Here is a 14,288-nt window from a genome sequence, read left to right on the forward strand (position 1 = left end):
ACCCCCAGGCTCAGATGGGATGTGATCCCCGGCTCATGGTCTTGCCAGAGAACTCAGGGATCCTTCTCCCTGCGTGGAGAGAGGGGCCGCTGGGCACAGAAAGCCAGAACCCAAGGGACACCATTGTCGAGGGCCCAGTTTCCACCACCAGGGATGGGGTAGGTGACAGATGATCAGAGGTCCCACCTTCCTATTGTGATGTGTGTTTGTTTGTGTGTGTGTTTTACAATAGATCAAAAGATGAATTGAGTGGGACTTTAAACTTGTGTGTGGTTTCACCAGTGTTCGGCAGCAGAGGCGCCATCAGTGTGTGAGTGTGTGTTTTAATGGGTGGATGGGACTGTGACTGTGTAGCGCTTCGGGCCTTCGAGGAAGGTAGAAAAGGGCTTCACAAGTATACACCATTTACTATTTAAAATTGGGTGTCTGTAGAATTGTAAGAATTTCTGACTACACTTCAGGCTACTGCCACCATTTCATACCACAATATGTTCACTTTTGGTGTTTGTGTTGATGCCATGGTATAACACTTTGCCCTATTGTCCATATTTTTTTATATCCCTTTCAGGTTCATAACACAGCAACTAACCTCGGCTGACTTTGATAACTCTGCATGGTGCTCAGACCCTTTCTGCGTGTGTTAGTTTTGACTTTCAGAGCATCTGCTGGCTGCGGACATGGCGGGGGGGCACAGGTGGCGCATTGTTTTTCTGCACACACACTTGCACAATTATACACACTGATGAAGCTCGCAGATGCTGACCTTGTACGAGGCCAGACTCCTGGACTGTCAGCACTTGTCACACAAGCACACACTCTGCTGAAGATGAGATGCCCATTTATTCTGGCTTTGTTGGGTGCTGCCATCCTTCCCAGTGGGGGTATATGTGTTCTACTGGGGAGGGAGAGTCGTGTTGATGAATAATGCTCCAGGTAATGGGATGCGATATAATGGGGACAAAAACAGACAGGAACCTGATGTTCTTGAGCGCTTTGGATGGATTTTCATGTACCATTATTCCAAGCGTAACCCTCATGGTTTTGAGCATGAATTGTTAAAAATGTTGCCACAGATGTTGTTTTAGTCCGTTTAGTGATTTTGGTGCAAAGTGATGGACAGGCAAGAGCCACAGCAGTGCATATATTCCAAAGCCAATGCTTGTCTTCACCAAACTGTTTCCCACTTGTTTGCAGGTTATAAAATGGTGATTAGCTGGATCAACTTGTGAATAAAATAATCTGCAATTATTGCCAACTCTCCGAAGTGAAGCAGCAAAATAAAGGCTTCAGAAAGTTTTGAAGCAAACAGTAGACTAGCACTGTCCCTTCTGCTGCCATCACAAGAGAACTGGGTGAACTAATGAATAGTAGAGATACTCAGTATGCAAGGGCAAGGAGGGAACCAGGAGGGAGACTACAGGATTTTTCAAGTACAGGCACTACAGCATTCCATGATGGATCTGGACAATGCAAACCATTTAAAAAAGAAATAGGTGATCCCAACATTGATCATTTCTTTGATGAAATCCCATAGCAGAATCAGTGGGGTGTTTGGCAGAGGACAGGGTTTTTGTAACAGCTGGGAAGCTTACAAATACTCCATCCACAACAGTTTTGATGAAAAAAACTTTCAAAGTTTCAGAGAAATCATCAGTCATAAAATGTGCCCACTCTGGTAAAAGGTAAATGTGTACTTACATAACGCTTTCTATCTTGATTAAGGCTCAAAGCACTTTCCAGTCACAGTCACACACACACATTCACTCACTGATGGCAGCTTTGTTGGGACTTTAACAGTGTGGGAGCCATATTCCTCATCTTCTATGAATATATATGTCAGCAGTCTCAAAAGGATTTTTAAAGCAGAAGGAAGGAAAACCCAGACTGTGCATAAACAGCAACAATATTTCTCTCTGAGCCCAGGGTCACACTGTTCAGACGGCTGCTACCCCAACACACTAATAAGTCAGAGTGGGGGGATTTATATGGTGTTACAAGTGTTTGTCCCATCCTCAGACTATTGCAGCTGTCAAAATCAGCTGGTGTCTGAATGTGGATCTGTCCTATCAGTCAAGGGCCAAAAGGGCCCCCTGTGAAGCTCAGAGGTTAAGTCTGTCTGCTGAGGAAGCTGCACTGCAACCACATTAGACAAGGTTTCCTTCTATTCTCAAAGAAAATTATCTTCCAGAGTGCAAAACTAAATGTGAAAAACTTTACTTTTTGATCTTCTGGGGAAAATTAGAACTAAAGTGTTGTTTACATGATTTTTTCAATATCTCCCGGTCAAAAAAAAGACCTTTAAAGGTAACAGTATGCTTAATCACACAGGAATAAGCATGTGTGATTTAATACTGTGATTGCAGAAATGTTTATATAATTCTGTTTCAATAAGGAGAAATCTTGAGAGTATGACTGAAAGATTTGATAGTGAAGCATATAGTAGTCGGACGTCAGGGCTCAGGGCTGCAGACATCTTGCCTGATTGTGATGACCTTGGACCAGGACAGGAGACCTCAGAGCCCAGACACTGATGGCAGTGAAGCCCAGACTGTGCCAAATCGAAGAGCTGGGAGGAAAACAGGGCGGAGGTGGGCCGGTGAAATGTCAGGGTAAACAAACTTTAATGAATTTCAAGGCAATAGTTTGATTGTGATTGGCTGTAAAGACAGTGAGCACGTTGGCTATTGGTTCAGAAAGTGAGGTAATTGATGAAGGTTGTATGAGTGATGGATCAGCAAAGCCAACTTACCTGAAGATGAGGTAGATCTTCCTTTTAGAAAATGTGCCACTGCTTCATAACTAATTATCTTAACAGACAACAGTTAAAATGTGTAATTGTTGATTCCGTCCTGGGGGAGGATCCCTCCTTCATGTGGACACCCCTGAGGTTTCTTCTTTTTTTCCGGAATCTCTTTTTTTAGGAGTTTTTCCTCATAGAGACGGGGGGTCTAAGGGCAGGGATGCCCAGTTCAGTTTAGTCTGTTTAGTTTAGAATTTGCCTTTTGAATTCTATGACTTTATGTTTATCATACATTTACCAGTATGAAGCCCATTGAGATGACTATTGCTGTAATATTGGGCTACATAAATAACATTGAATTGAATCAAAATCTTAGTAAGGGTGAACTTCCTTTTTTATAGCCTGTTAACCATCACAAGCTCCAACACTTCACAGAATCATAATGAATACATTCTAAAGTCCCATTTTTTCTCCACATTTCTCCACATTTGGGAGAGCAGTGAGCTGCAGACACAGCATTTGGTGGGAAACCCCCAATCCAACCCCTTAATCCTGAGTGTCTAGTATGGGAGGCATTGGGCTCCATTTTCTTCACATCTAACACTTTGCAGAGCGGGGACGCCCAGTTTCAATGTTGAACCAACCAGAGATCAATCTGAGATCCTGCTGCGTATCAACACTACACGCCAAAAATTTAGACATTATTTGAAAGCACCACGCAAGATCAACACCACACTGCACACAAAACTTTCTAAGTCGCAAGTGAAAATATTAAATATTTACTTTTCGATTATTTTTTATTTTGCTTTAATTTTTAATTTTTTTGCTTTCAAAAACCTTTTTTGCGTTTGCAAAACACATGTTTTCATATGCATTGTGTGTCATCTCACTTTTTTCCTATCTTTGATTTTGCTGACATTAGTTTCAGTACAGCTGACAAAGCTGCCATCAAACAGCTCCTGATTGGTCCAGATTCTAACCAACCAGGTGTCTCTGTCTCATACTGCCGGTGCTTGGATTCAGACTTTGGACTTTGTTGGTTCTGTTCGAACAGGATTCTGCAGTTTTCAACCATTCTGGCCCGTTTCTCTCAGAGTAAAACCAAGAAAGAGCATCAAAGCAGCTAAAATAAAACAGGATTTTGTATTTATTCATGTCAGTGTAGTGACCAACATGTTTAAAATGTCTGCAGCAGAAAAAAAAACAAAAAACATTCGAGCTCCGACTCCATCCAGCAGGAAGTAACACTTTTTAATTTCTATCTGAACTATTGTTTTATTTTGATCAGTAAATGTTGAAATATTAAGAGAAAATAGCATTTTTTCATGAGTGATTTTTTAAATGAGGAGTTCTAAAACATAAGAGACTGTGAAAATTAACAAAAGTTAAAAATGCTTCTGCTAAATACATTGAGTCTCCTTTGGTGAACCGTCATTCTTTTGCTTATTATTGGTGTTCATCTAATCCCAAACACTTGTGAAGCATAAAACATGTGCATTAAATCTTATGTTTTGTTTTAACAAACAGCTCTTAAAGAAAATCACACTTTTTACCAATAATTTGCTCTGCAGGAATCACAGATCACACAGACCTGTTGATTTACAGTTTCAGGAGATCCTCAGACATAAATTCACAAATCTGACTTAATTGTCATGATCTGCTTCGGCTGAGCAGACCCAGACGCTGGAACCAGGAAAGAGCACAGGAGAATTAGATGGAGGATAAGATGATTTATTGTTCTGGACGAGGACCAGTGACGTGGCTTGGAGTTGTGGTAATGGCGTGGAGAAGAACCGGGGCTTGAGGTCTTGAGGCTGGAGGCTTTGGAGAACTGATGGTGATCAGGCTGCTCGTGATGAGATAGGACCCAAGTAGACACTCGTGGAATTTTGTCCTGTAGATGAGCCGGAGAATTGCGGTTAGCATGGAGCATGAACATAGAGCGCAAGAGACAAAACTAGAGACCAGGTAATGCACCATAAAGGGGCAAGGAACTGGCAACGAATGCTGGAGATGGATCTCCTTAAAAATGCTGACAGGTGATGGGATGAGTGTCCACCGCTGGGTCCAATCAGGAACGCAGAGAGGGGAGGGGGAGGATAGACTGCCAGAGGCACCATGATATTACTAAAAAAAATAACCAATGCTAAAAAAGAAAGAAAGTATGAATTATTGTTAAAATGATAAAAAATGAAAACGTCTTCATCCAAAGAGACAAAATTGAGGGTAAAAAGAGCTGGTTTGGCTTCTGAGCCTCAGTAAGAGACACCATGTTAGATAAATACGGCGATTTGATTGGTTAGATTCTGGACCAATCAGCAGGCTGTTTGGATGCAGCTTTGTCACATTAAACTGAAGCTTATCTCTGCAAAATCAAAGATATGAAGAAAGTGAGATGACACATACAAAAACTTTTTTGGCGGTGGCAGTTATATCACGCTAAGTCGCGCTCAGAGTAGTCAGCAAAATCAAAGATAGGAAAAAAGTGAGATCTGACACGATGCATGCTAAAACACGTGTTCTGCAAATGCAAAAAAGTTTTGAAACCAAAAAAAAAGTTTTTGAAAGGAAAATAAAAAATAATTGAAAAGTAAATAATTAATATTTTCACTTGCAATGTGGTGGCAGAAATATCACTCCATAGATCAGGGGGTGGAGTTCAAAACCAACATAGAGGAGAATCTGATTGTTCTTCTACTGAACATTATGTTTTTCTTATTTGGATAGAGACGATAATAAAATGGTCCTCCAATTTGTTCTTATTTTTATTTTTTCCTCCTCAGATTAACAGCAGGTCATCAGACTGAAAGCTGACAGCGGCCGTCATTCAGACACAGCTTCTGGAGAACATGATGAACCTCACCGAAGTGGGAGAGAATGATCTCATGAACCCAGACATGGAGACATGATTGCTGACACCTTTTTTAAAGCTCTTTAAAGTAGATACATCTGATCACAGATGAACATCATCCATGTCTTCCATGCATTGACTGTATGAGAAGTACAAATTTACAGTCAATGCCTTTATGTAGCGATGAGGCTTGAAACTTTGGACAGTAGCCCCTCCCTCATGCGGAAGGAGCAGCAGGTTTATAAACACATTCTTGGACAAGCGTCCAGCAGGAAATACACTGACAGAGAAAAAAAACAAATTTGCCATGTGAATCATGCAGCATGACTGTGGCATGGCTTGACTGTGGATTTGAACTCCCAACTGTCCTGTCTGCGGCTACACTCTCCCAACAGCTCACTGTATTTGTATGAAAATGGACATGAAAATGATTAGTGGTTTGATTGTCCATAAAACAAAGCTCAGAACATTTCATAAACTGGTAACAAAATTATTACTTAAAAGTAATGAAAAATGCTGTTCTCATCAACAATATGGACAATCCAAAGGTCAGAGCACATAAGTCATCCAGGTGTTTCTGTTCAAACCTGCATGCCCCGCCCCCTTCAGTGTGACCACATAGTACCTGTTTGATCAGCTGGTTCTTCAGATACTTTTGTTATAGCCTCTGATCTTTGTTCCACCGTGTTTGAGGATGAAGAAATGTTGAACTGTGAGTTCAGAGAGATGCAGCTCTGCTGCCGCTCTGAACTGTTGCCATGGTGCAAACATGGAAATATGTCTCAATATAGAAAATCCATAAAGGTCTTTCTGTTGCGGAGGAAAGGATTCATTCAAGATTGGGCTGACACAGTAAAAGAATATCTGAGACAATCTAGTTTGAGGCTAAAGGTCACGTGGCTCTCCCTCCCTTCATCACTTTCATCTCTTAAAGAGCAGAAAATGTGGAGAACATTGGTGCTCAGGTGGTCTGCCATTGCTCTAGTTCTTCTTATGTGTAGATGAATTCATCAAGAAGAACTCATTTGGAAACAGCAGTGTTTCTGGCAGAGCTGCAGGTTAATGAGCGATAAACTTTGTCCTCTGCTTTCTTATTGAAGCAGCATGTCTGCAAAGTGGCGTCAGTAGTTAAAGGAGCTCTCTGCAATCGAACCTTATTTTTATGGAGCGTCACTAACTCCTCCACATCGAAAGGAGCCCGCTGAGGTGGCTCGGGCATCTAGTCCGGATACCTTCTGGACGCCTCCCTGGAGAGGTGTTCAGGGCATGTCCCACTGGGCGGAGGACCCAGGACATGCTGGAGAGACCACGTCTCTCGGCTGGACTGGGAATGCCTAAGGGTCACCCCAGAGGAGCTGGAGGCAGTGCTGGGGAGAGGGAAGACTGCTCATATTTGCTTAGACTGCTGGGTCCCAGATAAGCTGAGGAAGCTTCAGTAAGATTTTTTCCAGATGTCTCAATGAAAAGATGCTCAGCAGCTTGTACTTAATTTAAAGAAAAAATATTTTTTTTCTGAGGATTTGATGTCTGATGAGATCAGGGGGGTATTCCAGAAAGCAGGTTAGATAGATAGATAGATAGATAGATAGATAGATAGATAGATAGATAGATAGATAGATAGATAAATAGATAGATAGATAGATAGATAGATAGATAGATAGATAGATAGATAGATAGATAGATAGATAGATAGATAGATGGATGGATGGATGGATGGATGGATGGATGGATGGATGGATGGATGGATGGATGGATGGATGGATGGATGGATGGATGGATGGATGGATGGATGGATGGATGGATGGATTTTATTCCAGACTCATGGTCCAATCGGTAAGGAGTACACAGACCCACTACATTTAACAAATACACAGTGAAGAGGTTCCCGGTTTGGACACCGCTCGGGTAGTAGGAGGGTGATGCTGTAGTATTGCGAGACCCAGCGAGACGAGTGTGGTGAATCGACTTGGCGGCGCGTAAGCATTTGAACAAACATTTTCGATCTTGTTTCATTTTTCCGCCATATTAAAATATTTCCTGCAAACTAACATAATCTGTTAAGAGTATTAAGCTTCTGTCAGCCTGGAGGACCTGGAGAATTTCATTGACGAGTGTTTTAATACCTGCAACATGGTGAAGCCCAGAACCGCCACCACCACCCCCTCCGCCAAACAGCCTAAGGACTCTCCCGGGGCTGTGTCCTCTCCAGGCAGCGGAATGAGCGATATCCTGGATTCGATTGATAAAAAGCTCTCCAGCTTTGATGGCCGCCTCAATCTGCTGGAGATCCTCCATAGAGAATTTCAAGGTCTGCGGGAGTCTCTGGAATTCAGCCAGCAGCAGGTGCGGGAGCTCGCAGCGGAGAACCAGGCCCTCAGAGAGACCGTCAAGACTCTGGGCAATGACACCGCCCGTCTCTCCGAGGAGAACCGATCCATCAAGGAAACCCTCCTGGATCTTCAGTCGAGGAGCATGAGGGACAACCTAGTGGTCGCGGGGGTTCCAGAGGAGGCAGGAGAAGACCCCGAGGCCACCGTGAGGTCTTTTTTAGAGGTCCACCTGAAGCTCCCCAAGGAGGAGGTGGAGAAGATCTCCTTCCACAGGGTTCACCACTTCGGAGGAAGAAGGTCCGACCACCAGCGCCCACGTCCTATTGTGGCTAAATTCGAACATTTCAAACAGAAGGAGTTGGTGAAGGGCCGAGGCCGAGAACTGAAAGGCACGCATTACAGCGTTAATGACCAGTTCCCGGCAGAAATCCTCAGTAGAAGGAAGATCCTGTTCCCGCTGAGGAGGAAGCATCTTGCTGCTGGTTCGAGAGCGGTTGTGGCCGTTGACAAACTTTACGTGGACGGCCGGCTGTTCCGGGACCCGGAGATCACCCCCTGGCTGTGCTGAAGGCTTTCAGATCCGCGCTGAGAACATCTGCGCTGCCCAGAAGAAACCCGCTAAACTTACTTCAATGAATGGAAAACCGGATCATCAATAATCCACACCTCGATCTCAGGAAAACAGTCTTTTTTTTCTTCTTCACCTCAGTCCCACTCATGTTTCTATTGTTGTTTTGTTGTTGTTTTCGTTTTCCCTTCTATCTCTTTTTTCTTTCCTCTACTCTCCCCCCCCCCTTCCCCCCTCATCATGTGTAAATCACCTGGAAGCAACTCATCCTCGGTCTTAACATCGTTAGCTGGAATGTGCGTGGACTTGGCTCTGAGCCAAAGAGATTGAAAGTGTTAAATCACCTGGATGGTCTAAAAGCAGATATAGCTCTACTGCAGGAGACCCATTTATCGAATTCTTTGAACCACCTTTGTTCTGCTTACGATTTCCAGTTATATACTCTGCCAGTTACAACTCCAAACAACGAGGAGTTGCTGTTTTAATTAATAAAAATCTTAATTTTACTCATAAGGATACAGTTACTGACCCAGAAGGCAGATTTGTAATCATTAATTGGTTGAATGCTGTAAAGCATTCAACCCTTTGTTTTCCTGTTTCTCTTTATTGGTTGAATGCTGTATAGCATTCAACCCTTTGTTTTCCTCTTACGCTATCTTCCGCCGTTTTTCGGCACTTAACTCCTTCTACAATTTTCAACCTATTTTAACCATTCAACTATTAAACTGTTCAGCTCTTTCAGCTTATTACTGCTATGACTTTTGGTTTTTCAAATCCTTGAACTTTTTAAAATATTCCAGGATTTTCCATGATTTTTTCTCCATTGAAATACATGGAGAATTTTTCGTGCAGAAGTTCACAGTTAAACTTCTACAATTTTTCACCTATTTTAACCATTCAACTATTAAAATGTTCAGCTCTTTCATCTTATTCCAGCTATGACATTTTGTCCTTCAAATCCTTGAACTTTTCCAGATAGTCCCGGTTATTCCCGGATTTTCCAATATTTTTGCTCCATTGGCCACACCTTTGCTTCTTTAAACAATTGTAACTTTAACATTCTTTTGGCTAGAGACACCGTTCAAACATTGAAATGTTCACAAGGTTTTGGACTTCAATATAAGGCTCAAAATTATTATGGGATGGCAACACCACCTACAGTTTGGCGGCCATTTTTTGCCAAAATGTGAGGCAATTTTAAACTTCTTCAAACTTTCACCTATTTCAATCATTCTACTATTTCAATGTTCAACTCCTTCAGCTTATTCCTTTCAGCTATTACTTTTCGTCTTTCAAATCTTTGAACTTTTCAAGATATTCCAGGATTTTCCAAGATTTTCGCTCCATTTAAATACATTGAGAATCTTTGAAAACCTTTGGTTCTTTCAACCATTGTAACTTCAACATGCCTTTAGCTAGAGATACCGTTCAAACGTTAAATTGATCACAAGGCTTTGGACTATAAAATAGGTTTAGAAATCAATATGGGATGTCGACACAACCTACTGTTTGGTGGCCATTTTTTGACCAAATCTGAAGCAAATATTGCATTTAACTTCATCCATGGCTGGAACTGAACATATTAAAATTCACTGGATCTGGACATATAAGGAATGTGGGCGTGGTTAGCAAACAAACTTTGTTGCTATGGACGTCCAAAGGTTTACTTTTTCTGATTTGTCTGAAACTGACGTCGATTGGTTCGTCGTCCCCAGGCGACCCAAACATAAAATGGTTGCTATGGAGATAGAATTAATAGAAAAGCCGCCATTTTGAAAAAAAGTGGATTTTCTATCAACTTAGACATGTAGCTTTTACCAATATGATACTCTCAAACAATGTGTTTTTTTGAGTCGGTTGATGATGCTGATTCCAATGCTAGCACTTTTAGCCATTTTAGCAACATCTTCAAATTTTCAACAGTTCAGCCACTTTTTCAACAATTTCAGCTTTAATGCTTAACTCCTTCTACAAATTTTGACCTATTTTAGACATTCTACTACTACAATGTTCACCTTTTTCAGCTTATTCCTACTAGGACTTTTGATCATTTAACTTTTCAAGGTTTTTCCAGTAGTTCAGACATTTCTTCAGCAAATTTAGCTTTCATTCAGCAGTACAGCATTCAACCCTGCATTTTCTTCTGGAAATGCAGCTCCTTCTAGTTTATTTATTTATTTATTTATTTATTTATGGTATCTTCCGCCGTTTTTTGGCACCTAACTCCTCCTACAGTTTTTATCCAATTTTAACCATTAGACTATTAAAACGTTCAGCTCTTTCAGCTTATTCCAGCTATGACTTTTGGTTTTTCAAATCCTTGTACTTTTTAAGATATTCCAGGTTGTCCAGGATTTTTCCCCCCATAGAAATACATAGGAAACCCCCCCACCACCCCCTGCAGAAGCTCGCCGGTTCAAGACCCGGCTCATCAGCTTTTACAAAAATATATATATTTTTAGTTTGCTTTTCTTTTTAATTTTATTTATGGTCAACTTTGATTATTTCTCAATTTAAACCTTTTTCCCCCCACAAATTATCACCGTTTAGACCAGGGGTCGGGAACCCTCGCGATCCATAACTGGCTCTTTTGATGGCCACATGATCTGGGTCGTAGACAAAGGGTTTCTCCGGAGCGTTTCACCGGAGCGTGTCAGCGTGTTCTGTCGGTCGAGTTGTAAGAACGAGATGTCGAGACCTGCTCAGTTAACAAGATCCATCATTTATTTTCTTCTTCCGTTTTGGAATGACAGTCTATAATAACACCACACAGCGGTGACTGTGTCGCCGGCGACAAGCGGAGCTGGCAAGCCAACAAACGTGGCAAGAAATGAAAAAGCTGACACGCAGACCACTTGATCGTCAAAACTTGAAAGGCGCTTCCTGTCACACTGACGGCTGATTTGACTCCGCAGATCCGAATGATGGCTACTTTGTCTGCAGTTTTCTTGTGACCCACATTATTTCAAGAGAGGCGATGCCCTCCTGTACCGCGCGATCCGAGGCACGGGGCTTTTCGCAGCGCATCCGCGGCGGATCGCGCGGTGCCGGCGGCTTTCCACCGCTTAATGCGCTGCAAAAAGCCCCACGCCGCTGATCGCTTTCACCCCGCAATGAAAGGCTGGGTGTTTGCACGGCGTTACCGCTCGGCACCCCCCGGTCCTCTCTTAAAATAATGTGGGTCACAACAGAACTGCGGTCAAGCCAGCCATCATTCACATACCACACACTGCAGCGTGTGAGTATTGCTGTACTGACAATGTTTGGCTCTACGTCTGCACGTGAGCAGTATTTCTCACATCTAAAGAACATTAAGACTAACCTACGATCACGTTTAACGGGTGGAAGTCTCAACACCTGCATGAACCTTAAACTCACCATGTAGGTATGGTGTCAAATTAATGCCTAAACTATTTGGCATTAAAACTGTAAAACCAGGAATCAAAACCCCAAATCTGCGAATCAAATTCTGAAATCGTCTTTTGAGTTGAGCTTTTATTACGAATGAACCAGATTACAAGACCATGAGCAAAACCATGCAGCACCAGAAGTCGCATAAGAAATACTTATCATTAATAGCAACAGCATCACAATCATATTAAGAAATAATCCACAGATGTTTTGTACTTTAAAATTGTTGAAATTACATAAAATTCACACATTCACTTAAACATATTGTATGGCTCTCATGTAATTACATTTAAAAATGTATGGTGTTCATGGCTCTCTCAGCCAAAAAGAATCCCGACCTAAAGAACCTAAGGAGCCTAAATAAAAGAGTTTGTTCGTCATCATTTTTTTGTCCATTCAGCCCTGTTTTGAGCTAATTCAGCTTTCATTCAGAAGTACAGCATTCAACCCTGCATTTTCTTCTGGAAATGCAGACTTTCTAGTTGGTTGAATGCTGTAAAGCATTCAACCCTTTGTTTTTCTGTTTCTCTTTATTGGTTGAATGCTGAAAAGCATTCAACCCTTTGTTTTCCTGTTTCTCTTTATTTATTGGTTGAATGCTGTAAAGCATTCAACCCTTTGTTTTCCTGTTTCTCTTTATTTATTATTATTATTATTTATACTATCTTCCGCCGTTTTTTGACACTTAACTTCTTCTACAATTTTTAACCTATTTTAACCATTCAACTTTTAAAATGTTCAGCTCCTTCATCTTATTAATGCTATGACTTTTGGTACTTCTAATCCTTGTACTTTTTAAGATATTCCAGTTTTTCCGGGAATTTTTGCCCTATTAAAATGCATTGGGAAGTTATGGTACATGAGGTTCCGGGTTCGACATCCGGTTCGGACCCTTAAATTTTTTTTTACCATTTTACTTTTAAAATGTTGAGCTCTTTCAACTTAATACAGTTATTTCTTTTGGTCATTCAAATCATTGAACTTTTTAAGATATTCCAGGATTTTCCAGGATTTTTTGCTCCATTAAAATACATGGAGAATCCTTGAAACCTTTGTTTATTTCAACCATTGTAACTTCAACATGCCTTTAGCTAGAAACACCGTTCAAACATTAAACTGCTCATAAGACTTTGTATTTCAATATAAGTTTTGAAATTATTATGGGATGGCAACACCAACTACGGTTTTGCGGCCATTTTTTGCCTAAATGTGAGGCGATTTTTAACTTCAGTTTTTACCTATTTTAACCATTTTACTGTTGCAATGTTAAGATTTTTCAGCTTTATCCTTTCAGCTATTACTTTTGATCTTTCAAATCCTTGAACCTTTCAAGATATTCCATGCTTGTACAGGATTTTCCAAGATTTTTGCTCCATTTAAATACATTGAGAATCCTTTTTTACCACCACTTTTGGTCATTCAAATCCTTTGACTTTTCAAAAGTGAAAACTGTCGTTCGTTTTTTCCACGTAAATAACGAACTGTGGCTTGAAATCATTTCAACTCGGCTTTTCCCAATAAGATGATACACGAAAAGCCTGATTAATATATACCGGCTGCATCTTGTCATCACAGAAGTGTTGGCTCAATGGCTTTGTAAGTGGTCTTACAATACTGAGGTTCTGAGTTTGATTCCAGCATCTGACTTTTTCTGCATGTTTTTTTACCTTGCCTTTCTTGATAAAATTCAGTTCCACTAACTCAATTATATTTCGTTACATGGAAACATTTTCTTTCAGGTGGGGTTACTCATAAGCTTTGACTTTTTATCCTTTTACTTTTAAAGATTTTTCAGGATTTTCCAGGACAGTGCAGCCATTTCATCAGCAAATTCAGCTTTCATTCATTGTTCCTTTATCTTTTCAAGAACCTTTGCTTCTTCCATACAATTTTAGCTAGAGACACCATTCAAACGTTAAAATGATCACAGCAGCTTAAAGCACACACACAAACACTCAATGTATGTTAGAAAAAACAGTGGGAGCAAATCTAAGTTAGTTTTGATGTTTTTTTTATTTTCCTCCTCGTAGCTGGAAGCTGCAGTTCAAACATGTGCTCCGCAGCCATCTTGTGGACAAGCGTTGGGACCCGGGCCTTAGCCCCGCCCACGGCCGCTAAGGCTCATGGGAAAGTGTTGATTCCCAAACCATGAGTTAGGTGGCTGTTACGAGAAGTGACTATCATGTTTTCACACCACATGTGATATTGTTTAAATGAAAATATTTTGCTGTGACATTCAGCTAACAAGCGGATGATCAACATAACCCACCATTACACATTGATGAGTGTGCTATGACTAATGCCACATATATAGTTGAGAGAATTGATCTTGAGGCTCAACATGTGACACAATGTCACCTGTTGCAGCAGGTGACTCCACTTTTACTG

The 14,288-nt window shown here is 41.1% G+C and overlaps 1 protein-coding gene and 1 long non-coding RNA gene across 2 annotated transcripts in view; both read right to left on the reverse strand.

Annotated features, from left to right (window-relative positions):
• The window catches only part of LOC144984092 (uncharacterized), a 379,397-nt gene that overhangs the window by 265,612 nt on the left and 99,497 nt on the right, over positions 1–14,288 (reverse strand). The window lies entirely within an intron of this gene.
• On the reverse strand, positions 4,456–4,836 carry LOC144984096 (uncharacterized). The gene is made up of 2 exons (XR_013647752.1): positions 4,718–4,836; positions 4,456–4,634 (listed from the first exon to the last, which is right to left on the reverse strand). It is a non-coding gene; the product is annotated as an uncharacterized LOC144984096 (long non-coding RNA).

The sequence above is a fragment of the Oryzias latipes genome, chromosome 15 (assembly GCF_053564925.1).
Source record: "Oryzias latipes strain Hd-rR chromosome 15, Olatipes_Hd-rR_3.1".
Taxonomy (NCBI): Eukaryota; Metazoa; Chordata; class Actinopteri; order Beloniformes; family Adrianichthyidae; genus Oryzias; species Oryzias latipes.